We start from the raw sequence: 22,366 nt of genomic DNA, 5'->3' as shown, positions 1-22,366 counted from the left end.
GAATCGAATCTTTTAGTCATTACTACTTTAAATATACTTTCACTCAATTTCTCCTCACCTCCTGAAATTTTCATAATCTATGTATAGTTTCTTCCTTTTCATTGTGTCCCAAAATTCCCATAGGCTTTCTTCACTCTTTTTCCTTCTTGTCCTCTGGATAATTTCTAACGTCCTATCTTCTAGGTTGCCGACTCTTCTCTATTTTTAGCTCTAGGATTTCTTTGTTTTTTGATTGTTTCTATTTCTTTGTTAAACTTTTCATTTTGCTTATGTATTGTTTTTCTAAATTTTTTTAGGTGTCTGTACATTCTTTTAGTTCACTAAACTTGAAAGATTATTCTGAATGTTTTTACTGTAACAGTTCATACATCTTCATTTCTTTAGGGCCGTTTATTAGCATTTTAGAGTTTCATCTGGTGGCATGTTCACCTGATTTTTTGTGATCCTTGATTCCGTATGTTGGTATCTGCACATTTGAGTAACTGGTCTCCTTTTCCACACTTTGCAGATTCATTTTGGTAGAGATAACTCTTTACCATTTCGCTCAGTTTGAATTTCTGGATGTTTCTGCTGGTAATGTCCTTGGGAAAATGGGGGCAGCTATTAGGGTCCATTTTTGAGTGAACTAACTGAGGTCAAGAGGGGGAGGGTTGTTTCACTGGCTTTGCCTTTGCTGGACAGTGGAATAAGGCCTGCATGTCTTGTTGTTTGGAGACCCAAATTAGGCAAGAAAAGTGTGCCCTGAATACTTTTGTCAGCTGAGGCTACCAGTTTTACTATACAGCCAGGGAATATCATGGGCTGTGCTCTTATCCAATGGCACTTGGACAAGTTATACGACTTACCAGCTGTTCTGGTGAGGTTCCCTGGATGGGCAAGCTGAAGGCTCTATTCAGCAATAGGAGAAGCAGCTCCAAGGCCACTAATGCTCTTTACTTGGGGGTCTTGACTCAAGCCAATCCATGCCTCTAATTCCCTGCCTGAATGAGGCCAAAGGCTTTGTTCAGGCAGCAATTGAGAGTTGCTGGGTTATACAGCTTTCAGGTATTCTCACCAGCCCTTCCTGTCAGATGGGGCTGGGGGTCCACTCTCTGCTATGGGTAGGGATATGACTTAGAAAATTTGAAAGTTGCCTCAAGTGGGCCCTCTTAGTCTCTTTCAGGCAGGCATCAAATAGTATTTCTAGTCAGGATCCATAATCTGTAGCAGGTAGGGCTATGATTTTTCTACCTAAGAGTGGGAAGAACTGCACCCCACTGCATTTCCTGGTCAGACTGTGCCCCCAGCTTATATCTGCAGGTAGGAACTCGGTTTGCCAAGATCTGAGTGCTGGTTGTTGGAAGCATCTCCCCTGTGATCCCTATGGGATGAAACCAGAGTAGAGGCTCCCACAATGCTGGGTATCACCCCTGGGCTCTCTTTTCTTATTGGAAGAACCACAGATTCAGGGGAGACTTCTCAATGCAGTGCTGGCCTGGGGGAGGGGCAATATGGTCAGTGTGCAGCCATTTCTCTTACCTTTCTAATGCAGTCTGTCTTGATCACAGTGGTGCAGTGGGGTGGTGGTTAGGGCTCATCAATCTCATTTCCATGTTCTAGGGTTCTTTCAGTGGTGAGTTGTTCTTTTGTTGGGAAACGAAGTCAGGAACAACCCATGTCAGTGATGATACTCTTCTCTCCTTGAAGACAGTTCTGAAATCCCTTATGAGTTATGTTTCAGTATGTTTGTCTTCTATAAAGGGAATCAACACTAAAATAATACATTGTCTAATGGAGAAAAGTGTACTTTGCTTTGACCTAATTCACTTGATATTTTCAAATCGTAGAATAGTTCTTAACTTCCAAATCTACCATTATAACACTGTTCTTTACCATGACGTAAGCATGTCAAATTGATAGCGCTATAAACATTAAAAAACACTGTTTAAGAAACACATATATATTCAGGACTCTAATAGGAAGCTCAAATTTTAATTTGTTAGACAAGTTAATCAAATATATCAAGTCTCAAATGCCTCTACTGTAACACTGAGATCACAATATCTATTTTAGAAGGATACTGTGAGGATTACACAGGAGGCAATAAATATTAGTTTATACCTGTAGTAGAGAGGGCTAATGACTGAACAAACAATGCCGAAATTACTGTAGTTAAATCATCATATATATTTCTCATCTTAGTCTGATGTTTTTAGAGCTCTCCTCCAATGAGGTAGCTCAGAAATCCAAGCTATTCTCATACTGTGGCTGCAAAGTGACTTTGGTTTTATCTATCATCTGCAGAAATGAGGAGAGGCCTAAGAGTAGGCCCACTGTGTAATTATATACCTTAGCCCAGAAGTGACGTATGTCAATTCAATTTAATTCACCTTATCTTGCTCAAAACTAGTCATATGACTAAGTCCATGCAGAGACTGGAAAATGCCTCTAGTTTAGTGGCTAAGCATAAATTGGTGAAGTCAGCTAGCCATCATCCTCTTTTTCTAATTCTTAGCCATGGAATTAGAATGTTGGATTGGGAAGTTACAAAAGTAGAATTATTTTATTTATGATTTACTCCATTTCTCCATTTTCTTTTCAGTCCCTAGAGCTGGACTTCATCCCATTTTTTTTTTTTTAAATGGAAATTCCTGGAAGCTAATGATAAATTTAATCCAGCCACAAATATCAGAAGGTAGGCAAAAGTGCTACTGCATTACAACTGAACATACCTATTTCAGTACAATCTAAAAGAAAGTTATTTTAGAATCAAAAACATTTATCTTTAAAGATGTTTTAATTAGCTATAAAAAAGGCTAACACTAACTGGGATATTATTTATAGAAAGCAGAGTGAATCTAAAGACCTTTAGTTCAAACCAGGTAAATGACCACATGGCCTCAAAGATGAACCTTAATTAAATGTTCTTCTTGGAGCAGCAAATGGCATCATAAAGATATTTATGAGTAATATACATTATGCAGTGTGAGAACACTTTAGATTATTTTTCTAAAATAAAGTCTTTAAAGAATAAGCTCTTTGGAAAGAAGCTAAGAAGTCCAGGATACTTAGAAATTTTAAATTGAAAACTTTATAAATATATTTCCAAAATCTCAAGGTAACAAGAACTAGAAAGAAAATATTCAACATGTTTAGGAAACATTAAAATTATGCAAATTAAAGTCGGTTTCTAGATATACTTCTTTTTGTAGTAAATACAAAACAAAAAATCAACATGAACAATCTTCAGGAAAAATAATTTTCAAACTGTTAAATCTATTTCTGAAATCTCAGTGCAAGTAATTAACTGCTGGAAAACACATACACATCACTGAACTACCACATAAACTATACACTCAGAGTTAAACTGGGCCAAAGAAGGATGAAAGCAGATTTAAGAAAAAATAACAAACAATGAAAATTGCTTGTAGTACTGAGATCTAAAAGATCTTTACAGTTCCACATGCAGCAGCTGTAGCATGAAGAAACACCATTATTTACGTATAAACTGTCTGCTTACATACAACAATCACATAAGTAAATTTCTACATTATGCTGCAAATGTCATGCAAGAAATACAATTGTCTGATATGCAGAATGTTTGCTGCAATGGTGGCAGCCAAAGTAAGTTCAAAGTCACAGGAAATGTTGTCATCAGCCTAGTGTAAAAACATACAATTACTTGCTATTCTCTTTCTGTTTAAAGGTGACTACTATTATCTTTTCCCTAGGCTACTTGTTCCCTGTTGCTTATTATCATTACAAAGTATTAAAATGGATTAGCTTTTCCATATTATGTTCACATTGGGAAGGACATGTTTTAAACAGCTCACTGACAAGGTTTGAAAAAAGCAGTTTTCTCCACTAAAAATTACCAGGCAGCTTGTTTTTGAGAATAAAACTCTCTAAATTGCATGGTTGCAAATTTCTCTTTCCTGATAATTTCATTTAATATAAAGAAACAGAGAGAAGAAGTGAGCGGTATCTAATTAATATCTTCTAATGCCCAACTAATGTCAAGCATGACTCCAATTTATAGCTGAATTGTATTTTTACATTGAAAAATTCAATTACATTTACTGACAGACTTTGAAATGCCACATTATTTATATTGGCAAACTTTGCAGGCTCACAGTATATTTATTAACATTCTTTCCACAGAATAAAGCATATATACAATACAGATCACTGCATTCTTCATTTTTTAATCTTTCAAAGTGATATGTATATCTACCAGAGCAGCAATGGGCTGCTTCAGTCTAAGAGAGCCAAAAGACCAAATAGAGGCCACTATTAATGTGCACTTCCCTCTAATTCTCAGGCGAAACAAGGTTACCTTGACATTTCACTATCTTCTCTGGCTCCTGCTACGATTTTCTCATTCCCTTTTTCTGGTACCTCTCCCTAAGCACCTCCCAAATCCATCCTAGTTCCTACAAGCATACAGTACAATCACAGGGCCCGCATGCACACATCAACAATTTTGAGCTGTGAAGAGGTTCAATTGCCACATTGGTGACTCAGTTGCAATGCACAAATCATTTACTGGGATAGCTTGAGGACATGACAGTGACAGAGAGACATCTGGTGGGTAGACTGGAGGCAAAAAAAAAGGGGGGTTATTCACAGCTGGTGCATTAGTCCTGCTAGCCACTAGACCACCGCAGTGTCCCTGTCCTCCAGTTTCCTTCCTGTTCTTTCTGCCTGCTCCCTGCTGTCAGCTGCCAAAAGATATCTGTTCTCACCCTTTGCTGAATGAAAAGGTGCTAATGCATGACTTCAGGATATGTCAGAACATACAGCACTTACAAGTGTTTGGAGATGCAGCCAACCTGACCATGGGGAAAAGAAATAAGTACTAACGAAAGATTTTCTTGAAAAGGGGAGGGTGAAACACTCAAGGACTATTCTTTTCCTTTGACTGTACACTGGCAGGGAGGAGTTATAGGGAGGCAAACTTCTTTAGCTTCAAGTCACCTTTCCATTTTTCCATCCCTGCACAAGATATTCAATATCTTCTGCAATCCTGAAAGACTAAGAAAACACATATTCTGCAACTTGATCTTGGAAAATATAGCAATTAACATAAAAGATAAATAGTTCAAATTATAGGATTACCCTAGGAATATTAGAATATTTTAAGAATACATTTTTTATGTGCTAAGAGGAGAATTAAGCAGACATTCCACTTTGCCCATCACAGTTGTAATCAGATGACTCACTGCTATATATTACTGAAATGTTTATCTCTTCTCAGCTAACACCTAGCATGTCAAATCCATTCCACGTGCCACTAAGAAAAAGGAATTCCCCTCAGAAGTGGCAAAATCTGGACAACTCTTTTAACATGTAGAATCTGCATCCAAATCTTCCTGCTGGTTTTTTAAATTCTTATAGTCCAGATGAAACTAGAGTCTTATCAAAATAATCTAAATTACATAGCTGCATCAACACTATAAACAATGATGGATATGCTACTAAAACAGCAATATTTCACACACAAAAACCATAGGTCTAGAATGAAAAATATTAAAAAACAAACAAACATGTAGCATAAGTAAAAAGATTTTCATTGGGAAATAACACCTGCCAAATATAGCACCACAGAAAGGATTATCCTGGAAAGTCTTTGCTCTCAGCCCTCTGAAACACAATCTAATATTACTGATTAGTTTTTACCAATTCTCATAATAATCTTGTGGCTTAAGTAAAAAAAAAAAAAATCAGGTAAACTGAGGTCAAATTCTTCCTTTTCAATTAGATTAGATGGTCATCTACTAACCTAAAATTTGTTTCTTCAGAAATAATACTTCTTTCTTGAAATCAAAAAACTCTTTTTTCGTAAGAGTTTAATGCACTAGGTTAGAGCCTTAAATAGAATTAGATTTTTTCATGTACAGAATGTCGTATTTCAATCTTATTTTGAAAGTATGGCAATGCTATCAAATTTATTACATCTATGTTATTTTCTATTATGTATTTCCAAGTTTGGGTTTTTTTTTTTTTGTTTCTATGTATTATAATAGAAAAATCTGGAATTATCATAAGCATGATAAATATGGCATAAGTTAAATAAAATATAAATTACTTTTAGAAGAAAATAACTAGTTTAAAATTATACACTAGCCATAACTCACAGAAATTAGGAAGTAACAATAAAATATTCTTACTCAATGATGGTTATTACCACAACTCCATGTCAGAATAAACCAAAGAAAAGAAAGTAGTTAAGGCAATTAATAGAGATAATTTTATGTTGTTCCAAATGAATAAAGGAAAAATATATCCGTATTATATTAATAAATTTTCTTCATTTATGAACTTTCCATTTTTGCTTTGTATATTTTGGTTTCATAATACCCAACAATTCTTAAGAATAAACCAGAAGAAAATACAAAGACCTTAATATCTGTATCTTATAGGATATTAAAACATTCACATATTTGAATATATAAAAGGGCACTGATGAGACTTACAGTCAAGCTGGTGGAGTTGGTAAATGCTATGCTCACCTCCTCCACTATCACATCAAAATAATAACTAATTATAGGACAATCATCATTGAGAACCTGAAGATGAGCTGAACACAAGTCCTGTAACTAAGTATATATAGAAGAAGCCACAAGGAGACTAGTAGGGGGTTCACAGATGCTGAATGGACAGGTCCCACATACATAGTGTTTTGGTTAAGAATTAGAAGGGCTATCTCAGCTGCCAGGAGATTCCCCCTGAGGAGTTGAGGGGTCCCAGCTGCACACCGGGCTCCTCAGACTGGGGCACCAGTGCCAGGAAGATGAGTCCCGATAACATCTGGCTGTGAAAACAATCAGGGATTGTATCTGAGTGACAGAGAGGTCTGCTGGACTTCCAAGCATTCCTCTTGAGGGGCCCATGAATGGATGTGCTCACTCATAAATTCACTCACTCTGGGCACCAGCACAGGAGCAGCTACTCTAAAAGCACCAAGGACATATGGAGAGGAAGAGAATTGACTAGATGCAGGGCAGGGGTCAGAATAGCACTCTCTAGGAAGGAAATGATGGCAGGAGCCAAATTTGTGCTATCAACCCAGCTAACAGGGTTCACCACACCCAATGGACACAGCCAGTCAATCTCTTTCAGAGGCTTTTCCACATAAGCAGGCTTTGACTTAAAATGCAGACGTTACTAAAATCTCTCAAAGTCCACAAATTTCAAACAAGCAGAGACTGGTCTCAGCATACCCTGTACCTCTTGCTAAGTGGCCCCAAGCCCAGCACAAGTGCAACCAGCTTCAACTTGCATTGTAACTTCTGTCATGTGGCCCCAAGCCTGGCACAAGCTGCAGCCAGTGTTTGCTTGGAATGTAGGTTCTAGTAAGCAGTCACAAACCTGTCAAAAGTGGTGACTGGCCTCAGCTCACATTATGGTGCCTACCAAAGGGTCACAATTCTGGCACTAGTGGCATCTGACCTTGGTTTACAACATAGCCTCTTCCAAGAGCCTCTAACCCCGCACCAGTAACAAACAAGCACATTATACTTTGTAGCTCCGACCGTGTGGCCCTGAGTAGGGCACAAACAGAAGCTGACCTTGGACTGCACCTGAACCCCTAACACTATGCTCCAGGGCCAACACCCATTGTGGCTGGCTGGAGACCACACTAGAGCACCAAACAACCAGCTCCATAAACTACATACCTCAAGGGTGATCTCAACTAGCATCAGAGCCTGATTAAAGTGACTCCCGCTCTGTGGGTCAGCCAACGCAAAACAATTCATATGCTCTAGTCATGGCGAACTCTCACAGCCAGCCTGAGGGTCAATCCCACTCACAGACATGCCAACAGCAATGAAGACTCAACACACAACACACACCAGAGACACCCACAGAGCACCTGGCTCAGGTGACCAGGAAGACTGTGCTACTGGGCACCACAAGAAATCAACTATATAAGGTCACTGTGCCAAGACAGGGAGACATAAAAGATTTACCTAATACAGAGAAACAAACAGAGGGAGTCATGCAAAATGAAGAGACAAAAAACATGTTCCAAATGAAAGAACAGGGCAAATACAGAAAAAGAACTAAACAAAATGAAATGGATACAAGCAATCTACCAGACATAGAGTTTAAAACACTAATTATAAGCGTGTTTAATCAACTTAGGGGATGACTAGATGAACTCAGTGAGAGCTTTAACAGATGGAAACCATAAAAAAGAACCAGCAAGAAATGAAGAATATAATAACTGAAATGAAAACTATTTTAGAATCAATAGCAGATTAGATAAAGCAGAAAACTGAATCAGTGATTTGGAAGGCAAGGTTATAGGAAACACCTAATTGGAAAAGTAAAGAAGCAAAAAAAAAACAAAACAATTTTTAATGAGAATAGTTTGAGGAACATCTGAGACAACATCAAGGATACCAATATTCACATCATAGGGGTACCAGAAGTAGAAGAGAACAAGGGATTGAAAACCTATTTGAAAGAATGACTGAAAACTTACCTAACCTGACAAAGGAAGTAAAAAGGGAAGTCCAAGAAGCACAGACAGTTCCAAATAAGTTGAATCCAAAGAGGCCCACAACAAGACGCAACATGATTTAAGTGCAAAAGTTTAAAGTCAAAGAGAGAATCTTAAAAGTAGCAAGAGAAAAGCAGTTAGATATATACAAGAGAGCTTCTATAAGACTGTCAACTGATTTCTCATCAGAAACTTTGCAGGCAGGCAGGAATTGGCATGAAATATTTAAAGTGATGAAAAGTAAAGACCTACAACCAAGATTACTCTACCCAGCAAGGTCTGTCACTTAGAATCACAGGAGAGATAAAGAGATTACCACACAAGAAAATGTTAAAGAAGTTCACTACTAAACCAATATTAGAAGAAATGTTAAAGGGATTTCCTTAAGTAAATAAAAAAAAAAAAGATAAAAAACATGAATAAGATATCATAGAAAAGAAAAAAAATCTCACTGACAAACATGTATTAAAAGCAGTGGACCAACCAACTGTAAAGCTAGTACAAAGGTTAAAAGGCAAAAGTGGTAAACCATGTATAATAAGAACAATAAATTAAAGGATATATACAAACACATACTTACACACAAAAAAAGAAATAATGATAAAAACATAAATGTGGAGGTGGTGAGTAAAAATTGTAGTAATTTTAGAATGTGTTTGAACTTAAGTGTCCATCAGTTTAAAAAAGATTGCTATAAACGTAGCTTGACATATAGGAATCACATGGTGACCACAAACCAACACTCTACAAGAGATATACAAGAAAGAAACCCAAATACAACACTATTGAAAGTCATCAACATATGAGAAGAAAGCTAGAAAATAAAAAAAGGAACAGAACAGAAATTCAAACAACAAGTAGAAAACAGTTAATAAAATGGCAATAACCAAATACCTATCAATAATTACTTTAAATGTTAATAGACTAAATGCTTCAATCAAAAGATATAGCATGGCGGAATGAATTTAAAAAAAAAAAGAACCCATACATATGCTGCCTACAAGAGACTCATTTCAGATTGAAAAACACATACAAACTGAAAGTAAATGGATGGAAAACATATTTCATGCGAATGGAAACAAAGAAAAGTCTGGGGTAGCAATACCTATATTTCACAAAATTGACTTTCCAACAAGGGCTGTAACAAGAGACAAAGAATGGCGTTTTATAAGGATAAAGGGATCAATCTAACAAGAAGATATAACTCTTGTTAATATCTATGCATGCAATGCAGGTACACCTAAATATATAAAGCAAATATTGACAGACAAAAGGGAGACATCAACAGTAATAGTAGGGGACATCAATACCCCATTGACATCAGTGGATAGACCATCCAGGCAGCAAAACAACAAAGAAACAGTGGCCTTAAATGACACATTAGACCAAGTGGATTTAATTGACATTTTTAGGATATTTCATCCAAAAGCAGACTAATATACATTATTTTTCAAGTGTATATAAAATATTTTCCAGGAAGACAAGTTAGGCCACAAGGCAAGTCTCAATAAATTTTAGAGGACTGAAATCCTATCAAGCATCTTCTCTGATCACCATGGTATGAAATTAGAAATTGGTTACAGGAAAACTGAAAAACACACAAACACACAGATGCTAAATAACATACTACTACACAATAAATGGGTCAACAATGAGATGAAGGAAGAAATCAAAAGATAATTTGAGACAAATGAAAATGAAAATACAACTCAATATCAAAATCTATGGAACACAGCCAAAGCAATTCTAAGGGAAATTTATAGCAATACAGGCATACTTCAAGAAACAACAAACAAAAAATCTCAAATTGTCTAAACTTATAAATCAATTCATATGATATACCCCATAAACAAAATGAAGGATAAAAATTATATGATCACATCAGTAGATGCAGAAAAAAGCATTTGACAGAATCCAACACTCATTTATGATAAAAACTCAGCAAAGTGGAGATAGAGACAATATATTTCAACATAATAAAGGCTATATATGACACACTCACAGCTAACAGTGTATTCAATGGTGAAAAGCTGAAAATTTTTTTCTTTAAATCAAGAACAAGACAAAGATGTCCACTTTCACCACCTTTATTCAATATAGTGTAGGAAGTCCTAACCACACCAATGAACAAGAAAAAGAAATAGAAGTCATCTGAATTGGAAAGGAAAAAGTAAAATGTCATTATTTGCAGATGACCTGATTCTATATACAGAGAATCCTAAATAGTCCACCAAAAATTATTAGAACAAATAAATAAGTTCAGTAAGGTATAGGGTACCAAACTAAAATTCAGAAATAGGTTGCATTTTTCTACACTAATAATGAACTATCAAAGAAAAAAAACTGATAAATCAATTCCATTTATAACCGTGTCAAGAAGAATAAAATTCCTAGGAATAAATTTAACTAAGGAGGTGAAAAAAATCTATAGTTGGAAAACCATAAGACAATGAAGAAAGAAATTGAAAAAGATACAAACAAATGGAAGGATATACCATACTCATGAATAATTAACATTGTTAAAATGCCCATAATACACAAAGCAATCCATAGATTCACTGCAATCCCTATCAAAACATCAATGGCATTTTTCACGGAATTAGAAGAAATATTCCTAAAATTTATATGAAACTACAAAAAGACCCTAAATAGCCAAAGCAATTTTAAAACAAAGTTGGAGGTATCATGCTACATGATATCAACTCTACTACAAGTCTATGGTAATCAAAACAGCATGGTACTGGCCTAAAAACAGACACATAGATCAGTGGAACAGAATAGAGAGCCCAGAAATAAAACCATGCCTATATGGTCAATTAATCTATGGATAAAGAGGCAAGAATACACAATAGGGTAAAGACAGTCTCTTCAACAAATGTCAGAAAAACTGTATAGATACATGCAAAAGATTAAAACTGGATCTCTTTCTTCCATCATATATGAGAATAAACTCAAAATGGATTAAAAACTTAAAGGGAAGACCAGAAACCATGAAACTCCTAGAAGAAAACATAGGCAGCAAGCTCTTTGACATCAATCTTCATAATTTTTTTTTTGGATATGTCTCTTTGGTCAAGGGAAACAAAAGAAAAATAAACAAATAGGACCAAATCAAACTAAAAGGTTTTTGCACAGCAAAGGAAACTATTAACGAAATGAAAAGACAACCTACTGAATGAGAGAAGATATTTGCCAATGATACATTTGATAAGGGGTTAATGTCCAAAATGTATAAGGAACTCATACAACACCAAAAAACCCCAAACAATCCAATTAAAAAATGGGCAGAGGACCTGAATAGACATTTCTTCAAAGAGGACATACAGATGACCAATACACATATGGGAAGATGCTCAACAGCACTAATCGTCAGGGTAATGCAAACTAAAACCACAATGAGACATCACCTCACACCTGTCAGGATGTCTATCATCAATAAATGAACAAACAACAAGTGTTGGTGAGGATGTGGAAAACAAAGAACCTTTGTGTGCTATTGGTGGGAATGTAAATGGATACGGGGACTATGGGAAATAGTATGAAGATTTCCTCAAAAAGTTAAATATAGAATTACCATAAGACCCAGCAATTCTACTTCTGGGGGACTTATCTGAAGAAATCCAAAACACTAAATTGAAAATATATATGCACCCCTATGTTGATTGCAGCATTATTTACAGTAGCCAAGATATGGAAGCAGCCTAAGTATCTATTGGTAGACAAATGGATAAAAAAGAGGTGGAACATATATACAATGGAATATTACTCAGCCATAAAAAAGAATAAAATCATGCCATTTGTGACATCGATGGACCTAGAGTATATTATGCCTAATGTGATACGTCAGACAGAAAAAGACAAATACCGTATGATTTCACTTATATGTGGAATCTAGAGAGCAAAATAAATGAACAAAGAAAATAGAAACAAAGTCAGATACAGAGAATGAACTGATGGTTGCCAGATAGGAGGGTGTTTGCGGGGCTGGGTGAAACAGGTGAAGAGATCAAGAAGTATAAATGGATATTTACAAGAGTCACAGGGATGTAAAGTACATCATAGAGAATATAGTCATTAATATTGTAATAACTATGTATGGTGTCAGATGAGCATTAAACTTATAGGGGTAATCACTTTATAAATTATATAAATGTCTAATCACTGTGTTGTACACTAGAAACTAATGTAATGTGTATGTCAACCCTAATTGAAAAATTTTTAAAAAATCATTTATAAACTTATCTGATTGGAAGAGTTCACTTGTAATATAGCTAATCTCTGTTGAGAATATATTGCATGTCAGGCACTGTTCTTGGCTCTATGCACGTTTCATTACAATCCAATGAGAAAACAGATTCAGAGTTAAACATTAAAAAAAATGAAACAATTTCTTATCACACTAATTCCTTGTTTTTGATGAACAGTACCTCTAAATGACTTGATTTACATATATGTAGATATATAGATACAGATTAGACAGACAGACAAATAGATAGATATGATACTAGTTTATGGCCACAAAATACATATCAATTTTTGGCAACATGAGCTTTTATAATTTAAATAATTTCAAGTTGCTACGTGAATGGTAAAATGACATTGAGTGGTTTTAATCTTATATGTGCTACATGACTATCTACATATAACAATGAGAGGTTAACCACTGAGCTCGCCTTCCTTCTCATTGAATAGCTGGTAGGTTATAAAATAGGTTGTTTATTTACTGTCTGGTAAATTTATTTTTGTGCATTTAGATTCCAGCTACATTGTTTTATAGTTATTTGTCTTCTATACAATACCTTCCTATGCCTCGAATAGCATAGGTTTTAAATAAAAATTTGTCATTTGGAATCCTGTGGAATGAGGCCTATTTTCCAAAAGATAAAGCTAAAACATGGGAGGATATTTCCCTTAACTAGAGTATTTAATCATTCCTTTACATGATTTCCTATAATGTCACCTTATTTTTAAGTTTAAAAATTCAGCTCGAACATTTGAGAGATAAATTTAATGTGCAACAGACTTGATCTCATTTCAAATAAGCCAATAATTTATTCATACTTCTTATGATATTTTATTGAGATTGTATATGCTATTGATTTAGTGTTTGTTTGGAGCAATAGTCCAGGGAATGGATGGCAAAGCTTTTGCTATTATTTATCCATAATGTTAGCTTAATGGCTGAATCTGTAGTTCATAATTTCCTGGAATAAAACATGGGTACACCAGTTTTTAAATGACATAATGTGCCTATTGCACAAAGAAACTCTGGCTTCATATACTGTAGCAGAGAACAAATAATTTTGAGTTTATCTCCAACTCCTGCTTCGACTCATCACAAGAAACAGAAAGAAATGTGGCAACAGGCTTTGGAAAAATAAAAAGCATATGGACACGCCTACCAACTTCTAAGATCTTTGAAAATAGCTGCAAAAATGTATGTTTCATATGGCATGACACATATATAGAAACTTTTTAATGGTCAAATCATAACTTTCTTTGGTTTTAGTATGGCTTATTCATGACAACTATTATTTATTTAATTCATGTTACTGAGAGTTTCATATTATATGATTTTGCAGTACTTTTTAAATGCTAGTATCTTCAGAAGAACATAGTCTTGGAAAATTTTTACCAATTCTACTCCCAGTCAATAATAATTTGGTTAACAAATTATTTGATTAGTAAAATTGAGTAATTTTATCATGACAATATTAACTATAAGACAGAACTCAGAGTATCTTATAAAGAAAAAAAGTAAACTGCTAGAACAAACGTCTACTTCAGAGCAGCAACATTTAAATACAAGTCTAGTTCCCTTGTAATATTTGTATTTTTGTCTAAATTCCAACATATAAATCATATTCTCCCAGAAATTGTTACTACTCTATATTAAACATTCTTAGCATCTACCCCCAAAATAGACTATGCCACTACCTCATTTTTCATATGAAAGGCATGCAAGAGATCATGAGCAACTTTGTGGTTTAGCGCAGCATAATTAAATGAAGATTAGGTCAACTGCCAAATAAGAAGATAGTCAAAAAAGTTAGCTAGCAATATGGTACTGAGAGTGAGTATAAACTGTATGCTACATCACTCTGATGTTATGACTTAAGAAAAAGAAAAAATTCAGTTATGCAGGTTATTCAAGAATTACATATGTAACACAAAAATGCAGTAAAAATTTCTTACCAAAAAAAAAAAGAAAGAAAGAAAGAAAGAAAGCCTCTCCAGGGTAGCTGAGGTCCTTAACTCTACCTGCCTATAAGAATTGAATATGATACAGACTCCATCAATATTTTTACCTATAATTTTTAAATCAATATAATTTTGACAACATTCGAATGACCAAAACTAGTCACTGAAAGCAAAGAATTAAAACATAGGCAATCTAACTAGAAATAAAAATTTTGCTAATTAGCTTAAGTTTATGGGATAAGTGACAACAGAATACTCAAGGAATAGACAATATATAATTTGGAGTGCTAAGAAGTAGCAACCACATAATGTCAGAGATTTGAAGAAGAATGTTGTATGCTAAGCACAATTATTAGTCAACCTATTGGACAAGAAGGCGGAAATGTGAGTATTAATTTATTCATTCATATGGACATTTTCTCATATCTCCAAGTTCTGTATACAAACAATAATATCATGATCCTAGTCCTTAAGGTGAAAAGTGTATTTTGTGAAAATATCATAAGAGATATGAGCAAAAGTTCAGATATTACAGGCAAATAAGAAAGCCAACAGTGTTTTCAGGTATAGCTGTTCTTGATTTGTTCATCTTGATACATGCCATACATATAGCCCTTTCTATAGAAAGTTGTCCCATCCATAGCCCTTGCTTGAGGGGCAGGTCAAGATAGCCATGCTACTGTTTGGAGTCACAACTGCTTAGGCCAACATGTTGTACAAACTGATCTGGCAGGCTAACTGGGCAGTTCACAAAAGAGAGCTGAAGAATGGCTTCCCACAAATACACGAAGTATGAATCAAGATGGTCTATCAATAAACTAACACTGAGAGGAAATTGAAGCTTTGAATTAGAAAAAAACATTTAGGTTAGAGGGGGAAAAAAAAGTACTTGACGTGGTGAAGACACATAGAGGCAAACAGTGAGAGCATTGCTAGACATCATCACTAAAGATGATGCATTAGTATGATGAATCACAAATTCCCGTGCTGAGGTCCATTGAGGGTCCCTGGACCCAATCTCAGTTACAGTTATTCCTGGTTCAGCTATATTTCTTGTCCCTCCCATGGGATCTCTAGTCCTTTTGTGACAATATCTGCTTCCTCCTCTCTTGAATAAACCAGTAAGTTCTATTTTCAAACATCCAAAAGACTCACTAAAATCTCTGTTCAAATAGATAGCAGTGTCACTAAGAACAATAGCTTTGAATGCTTTGCTAATTCTCCCTTTCCTCTCTATCATACCAGATATTCACTTTCTCTTCTATGAAAGTTTATATGCAGATCCTATAGCCTCCTTTATATAAATCAATTTTGTTCTCACACTTTCACTTTGTTTAGTGATGAGGTAGGAAAATGGTTCTACTTTGAGTCATTAAAGGAGACCTTTCTTTGCTGCTAAACAAGCTTATACATTTCTTCTTTCCTTCCTGTATACTTTCTCCTCTTAATCTTTTTTATCTGAACTATTCATTCTCCTTGCTCACAGTCAACCTGATTTCCTTTTTAGATGCAACCTTCAAGTTAACTGAGAGTAAAACATTAATTAGCATGCTTGATTTTTGATCTTTAGTGTCTTCCAAGGAAATGTAACTGGCATTGATATATGAAGAGGTAGATATATTAACCACCTTTATATGCTGTTGAGTTCTCTTATATTAATTACTACTCTGTCTTATGTTTTATTCATATATGAAAAATGTTTGCATTAGCACATATTTTCCCAATAAAATTATAAATAATGAAGGCTAGAAATGCCTTATGTACCAAATCAAATCTTTTGCTACATTAACTTGTTTTTGTCCAAAAGTTAGTACTTAATAGTAATACTTTTACTACTCTAGCTCCTTTCAAAGACATACAAATGTGCACTAAAAACATTAAAAATTATTTTGCATTAGTGTAAAAATTACAAATTTGATTTGTTATTCTAAAAGCCAACCAATGATCTTCTAAGAAAAATCTTAGAATTTGTGGTTCTAAGAAGGAAAAATATTTTGCAGAAAATACCATTTATAAAGCAGGTTCTATACATACAAGTGCCCTATAAACTGTAAAATGCTATAGAAATGTAAGATACCAAGCTACCTCTTTTTCCAGAGATATGATGGTAAAAACATAGAAATGAAGGACCTGTGGAAGCCTGATATGTTCAAGACTTCAGAACAAAAAGAAAAAAACAATTCTTGAATCTTCTTCCTTTTCAGAGCAAAAGAATGACTAGCATTCTCAAAATTCTGTAATTTTTATGCCTTCTAACATTTAAACTAGTAACATACAATCTGTGCTTCTTCATAAATTCTGATTGACAGCTTAATGCAACAGTCTGGTTTTCTGCCTTTCTGGATAAGTATAAACAGTGTGGTTATCAGAAGGTAATACCTACCATTAGTGGGTCTGCCCATAGTCTTTCATAGCAACAAAAGTAAGCTTGATATATTTACTTGCATGAATGCTTGCCGAGAAATTCAATCTAGGTGTTTGGAAATGCTTGTTTCGAGCTTGGAAATTTCACTGACAAAACACTTGGTAACTACAGTGTTCCATATTAAGTATCACAGGTATATAATAGGAGATTTCCAAATTTGGAAAGGAAAAGTAGTTGCTGTCCTGTTCTATTATTTTCCCCCTGGAATGTGTTTTTATCAACTGACCTCACTTCCTATTTCTCATTGTTAATTTTCCCTAGGTTTGGACAACCATTCAACTTCTTGTTGCCTCAGAGAGTTGGAAATAGACCAAAAGAAAACAGTAACAGACCAGCTTGATTGAGCCAGACCCAGATTCTGAGAGCCTAGTGGTCCTTTCTGGGACATCTGACAATAGGAAGGGCTGTAATCACCATTCATGAAGAGGGTGGGCCTGGATGAGCAAAGGAGTCAAAGGTACGTAAATGCACTGTGAGAGTTACACTGAGTCAGTCCCACACCTTATCCCCCTGTCTCTGATTAAGAATTTAATATTTCTGTAATGACAGCTGGACATGTGAATCAGAAGGCAATACCTTACAAGAGAAAAACTAGCTATCAGGGGAGAGGAATCTCGAAGAGTTTGTTTGTTTGTTAGTTTTTTACATTTCTGTATCTGGTTAATCCCTAATAGTTAAAATACAAGAGCTAAAAATTCAGTCATAGACTGCATACTAGTCCAAGCAAATGTGGAGAGTTCAAAAACTCTCCAGTAAACCATTAAAGCCTACTAAGAATCTGATCCTTCTTCTGTGTCCACAGCATCTCTAAGAAATGACTACTTACTCACGACTACTAAGCACATCACTGTGTCTGGTTTATTCACATTTTGATGACTTGAGTCTTTCAGACAAATGCTCCATCTGCCATGTTTTCTCTACATCCCTTTACTTCTCTCCAAGATGATACCTGAGAATACAGATACTATGCTGGCTGTAGGCAAGAATACTTTAGATGCTTAGATATATATCTTCTGTTCCTTGATCATCTACATGTGAGTGAATAATTGAATTAGTCCCTGTATCGGTGACATCTGAGATGATAATAGGCTGGTGGCATGCCTGGGAGACATGATATCCTATGCTATTGCTGCAGCTAGTGGAAGAGAGCTCTCTGACCTATTACCAGCAGTTCTCCTGAAAAGCTTGGCCATCTCCTTATGGAGACTTGAGCCCATCCCAATACTCCCTATCTATGAATCCAATTGTTCTCAGGTCTGGGTGGCCCACCTTGTAGCTTTTGACAGCCCTTGGCCAATCTCAGCTACATTCCTGACACACAAGAATTCCTATGACATTTCCATAACCTAAAGAAACAGAGGGATGCTTAGAATGCTAATTTGGGTTCTTTTTCAACCTCTCCGTACAGTCACATCCTTTCTACTGTTGCAGTTTCTACTATAACTTCCTTAAGTTGGGACTGGGCTATCAGTGAAACAATCCCTGCCAGAGTCCCACTTGGAGAAAAAGAACATAAGCCCCAGTGATTATTATTTTCCTCTCCACCTTGCTACCTTGTTGTCCTCAGGACTTCAGTCTGGATAGAACATCAGGATGCTCTTGTTTATCTGTATGCTTTACCTGATACTCTCCCCATAGTTTGCCAAGACTATAGGTGTTGGGTGATTCTTTTATTCTTGGCTTAGATTTACCCTTTGTCAAACTATTCATATTCTCAAGTACATTAGGTTTTATATATCATGGGAGAAAGAGATGATTTTATCTATGATTTTAACAGTTTATATCATATGTTATCTCAGGACAGAGTTTTTGGTGAATTGATAGAAGTTTTTAAAAAATCCAGAAAAGCCTTTTCTCTTGGTAAATTCACGTTTTCAAAACTATTGTTTTCTATAGACTCACATAAGTTCCTTTCAGATATAAAAACCTAAATACTGACCCTACCTATACTTTCCATTTCTGCTTCAAAAGTACTAATTCTACCTAAGATAAATAGGTGTGTCTTGCAAAACAGTATGGGAATTAAGCACTAGGAAATTTTTAAAAAGGGAAAAATGCATATTAATGTACTTCCCCAAAAGTTCCATCACACTGTTCAGAAAACAAAAGACACACCAGGGATTAGGAGAACATATTTATGAAACACATACATGAAAGGTATTGTATTCAGAATATATAAACTTTTCCAACTCAAAAAACAATAAGACCAATAACCCTGTTTAAAAATTGGCAAAATATTTTAAAATACACTTCACAAAGAAAATACCCTTCATAAAGCAGGTATACAGATGGCCGATAAACACGTAAAGTGTTTAGCATTATACATTGTCAGAAATGTACAACTCAAACTACAATAAAACAGTGCTATACTTGAATTACTAAAAAATGATGTGCAATACTAAGTTTTGATAAAGATATAGAACAATTAGAACTTTCATACCTTATTGGGAAAATGCAAAGTGAGATAATCATCCTGAAAAACAGTTTGACGGTTTCTTATAAAATTAACCATATATTCACCAGATGGTGTACTCATTCTACTCTTAAGTATTTCCCAAGAGAAATGAAAACACATGTCTACATAAAGACCTGTAAAAAATATTCAAACAGCTTCATTACAAAAGTAGAAACAACCAAAGTGTCCATGAACTGATAAACAAATAATATACTTGTAAAATAAAATACTACTCAAAAATAAAAAGGACTAATCTCCCGATGTGTACAACATAAATAAATCTCAAAAGTATTATGCTATAAATAGAAGCTCTTCATAATCCCCCATAGACTCAGCCAATTCTAGTGTGTCCTCAAGCTACAGTTACATTTTGTTTACACCTCCCCTGCCACCAAGTGTAAGCTATTTTGCTTACTCTGCATTCCCAACCCTTCTCTCCTAAGCCAATATCTAACACCTTTCTATCATCTTTAAAAATCAAATTCAAATGCAACATTCAGCCTGTCCTGAGTTCCTCACATGGTTTCTTACTCTCCTTCCTTGATAACCTTCACAGCGCTACACATTATAGAACTAGCATTAGATAGGCAGACTCAGTTCTTGGTGACAGATGGCTTATTTCACTGTAAAAATTTACATGGTTGTCTCCCCAAGAATGGGCTCCTTGAGATCAAGATCTTTGTTTATCTTCTGGCATCTCTTCGAGCATCCTACACATGGTATGTAGGCATCCAAGAAATGTCTGTTGAATCTGTGTGTTGTTTTTTTTTTTTATTTACCAGGAAGACAGTGATATGAAGCACACTATATATATAAAATATACATATAATATATGTTATGCATATATGTAATATATATTACATGTAATATATATATATATACACACACACATAAAACAGTGAAGCTCTATGGTGATGATTATTTTTGTTTTCTACATTTATCCTAGTATAGATAAACAGGGCAATTGTGAAAAGTGAACTAACATAAATTTTCCTTCTAATAGTGAAGATAGTGCCCTTATATTATATGCTTTTCCAAAATTGCAGCAAAATATTTTAGGTCTTTAAAACATTCTAGGAAAGAGAAGCTGGTTTTTATTTAATTACTTTGGATGTCCTTTATTCTTTTTTAACTATGATTGAAAAATGACTTAGCTTTTAAAATTTTAAGAATACAGAAAGCTACTGTGCTAAAATATTACTAACCAAAAAAAAGTATAAATAAACTAACTTTAATACTGAAAGAAATATTAGAAAATATCAATAAGTAGCCTTATTAATTATTTTTAACTTGGAATTGTGAGGAATATGTTTGGTAAGACCAATTAATATGACTAACTCTAGTTTATAGGTAGGAGTAAGAAACTGATTTATTTTTATCTCTGAAGGCTGGCGATTCTATCTAGTGTAGATTTACAAAGAAAAAGTACAAACAAGACAAAAATATGTGGATGATTGATATTTGAATAGTTGCTCAGAATATAAGTTTCAGGAACAATATCAACTCAGAAGACTAACATATGAACAATAAACAAGTCAGTTCTGAGAGCAGTGGACTTTGATGATTTTATGAATAGTTTTGATGCCAATAGTTTTGCCTCCTTTATCTTTAAAGTATGGGAGAAAAAATAATTAACAAAAGAATATTCACTGGCCCTGATTCAGAATAATACTCTTAAAAGATACAAATTCTAGAACAGCAAAATGGATAATGCCTGGAAATGTGACAGGTAGGATCTAGCACTTTTAATAGACATTAAAATCAGAATAAAAATCTTTACTATAGAATTTCTTTTAATATATCAGATGTCTGACACTGATAATAGCCATTAAATCCAAACTCTTCACCCATTAATTAAAAGTTCTTAAGACCAAGGTCTTATATATTTGTCTCATAGGGTCTCACAAAGTATTTTGCTAATAATAGTCACTCAATATATGTTTATTAAATAAATTATTCAGTTGCACTAAAATTTGGTTGTTTTAATCTTGCTAGAAATAAATGGGTCATCTCACAGGCTGAAAATCTTTTGTTGTAGAGACATTATCTATTATAATATAGCCTGCGGCATTTTGTAACAATAAATCTTATAAAAAAACATTATTTTAAAAATTCTCATTTATTTAGGCCACAACTAGAGTAATCCTCTCCATTAATATTTCTATGTGAGAAGTTTGAAAATTAATTATATATAATAAGAGTTTGGTGAAGGGTAAGAGGAAATTGGGCTAATTTAAATGAAGACTAAAACCCTGAGACCATCCTTAATAATAATTTAAAATACATAAAAATAGCAAGTGATACATGATTTTTAAAAAATTCTACTGTGAAAAATAAATAACATGACTTACTTGAACAGAATATGCTAGATATAAGAAATATTTTTCTGATTATAAGGCACAAGTTGCCAGCAAAATGAATTCTGAAAGTAACCTGAGAATTATTCACAAAGATTTTTATTTTTGTCATCATAGCAGTATATAGTTTTAATTTTCACGTTATATTTGATAAATGTCTGCCACTATTCTCTAGGGCCAGGAAGCTAAACTATCCAGTCTATCTTCTATATTGACTCAGCAAGGCAATAGCAGCAAGAAGACACTTCTCTTTCGGGTCTGGCCCTCCATTACTGTGATTCAGCACAGGAACACTTCCTCCTGCACAGAAGAGCTCCAGCTAGACCCAGGCTTGCCTTCTCCCTACCTTCAACTGCTTCCAGCTCTAGCTTCCCAAATGGGTAACTGTGTACTGCTTCTACAGACCAGGACCAGCTCACATCCTATGAATAGGTGTGTTG

The sequence above is a fragment of the Pteropus alecto genome, unplaced genomic scaffold (genome assembly GCF_000325575.1).
Source record: "Pteropus alecto unplaced genomic scaffold, ASM32557v1 scaffold20, whole genome shotgun sequence".
Lineage (NCBI taxonomy): Eukaryota > Metazoa > Chordata > Mammalia > Chiroptera > Pteropodidae > Pteropus > Pteropus alecto.
The sequence above is the reverse complement of the archived record's forward strand: the minus strand, read 5'-3'. Positions refer to the sequence as shown.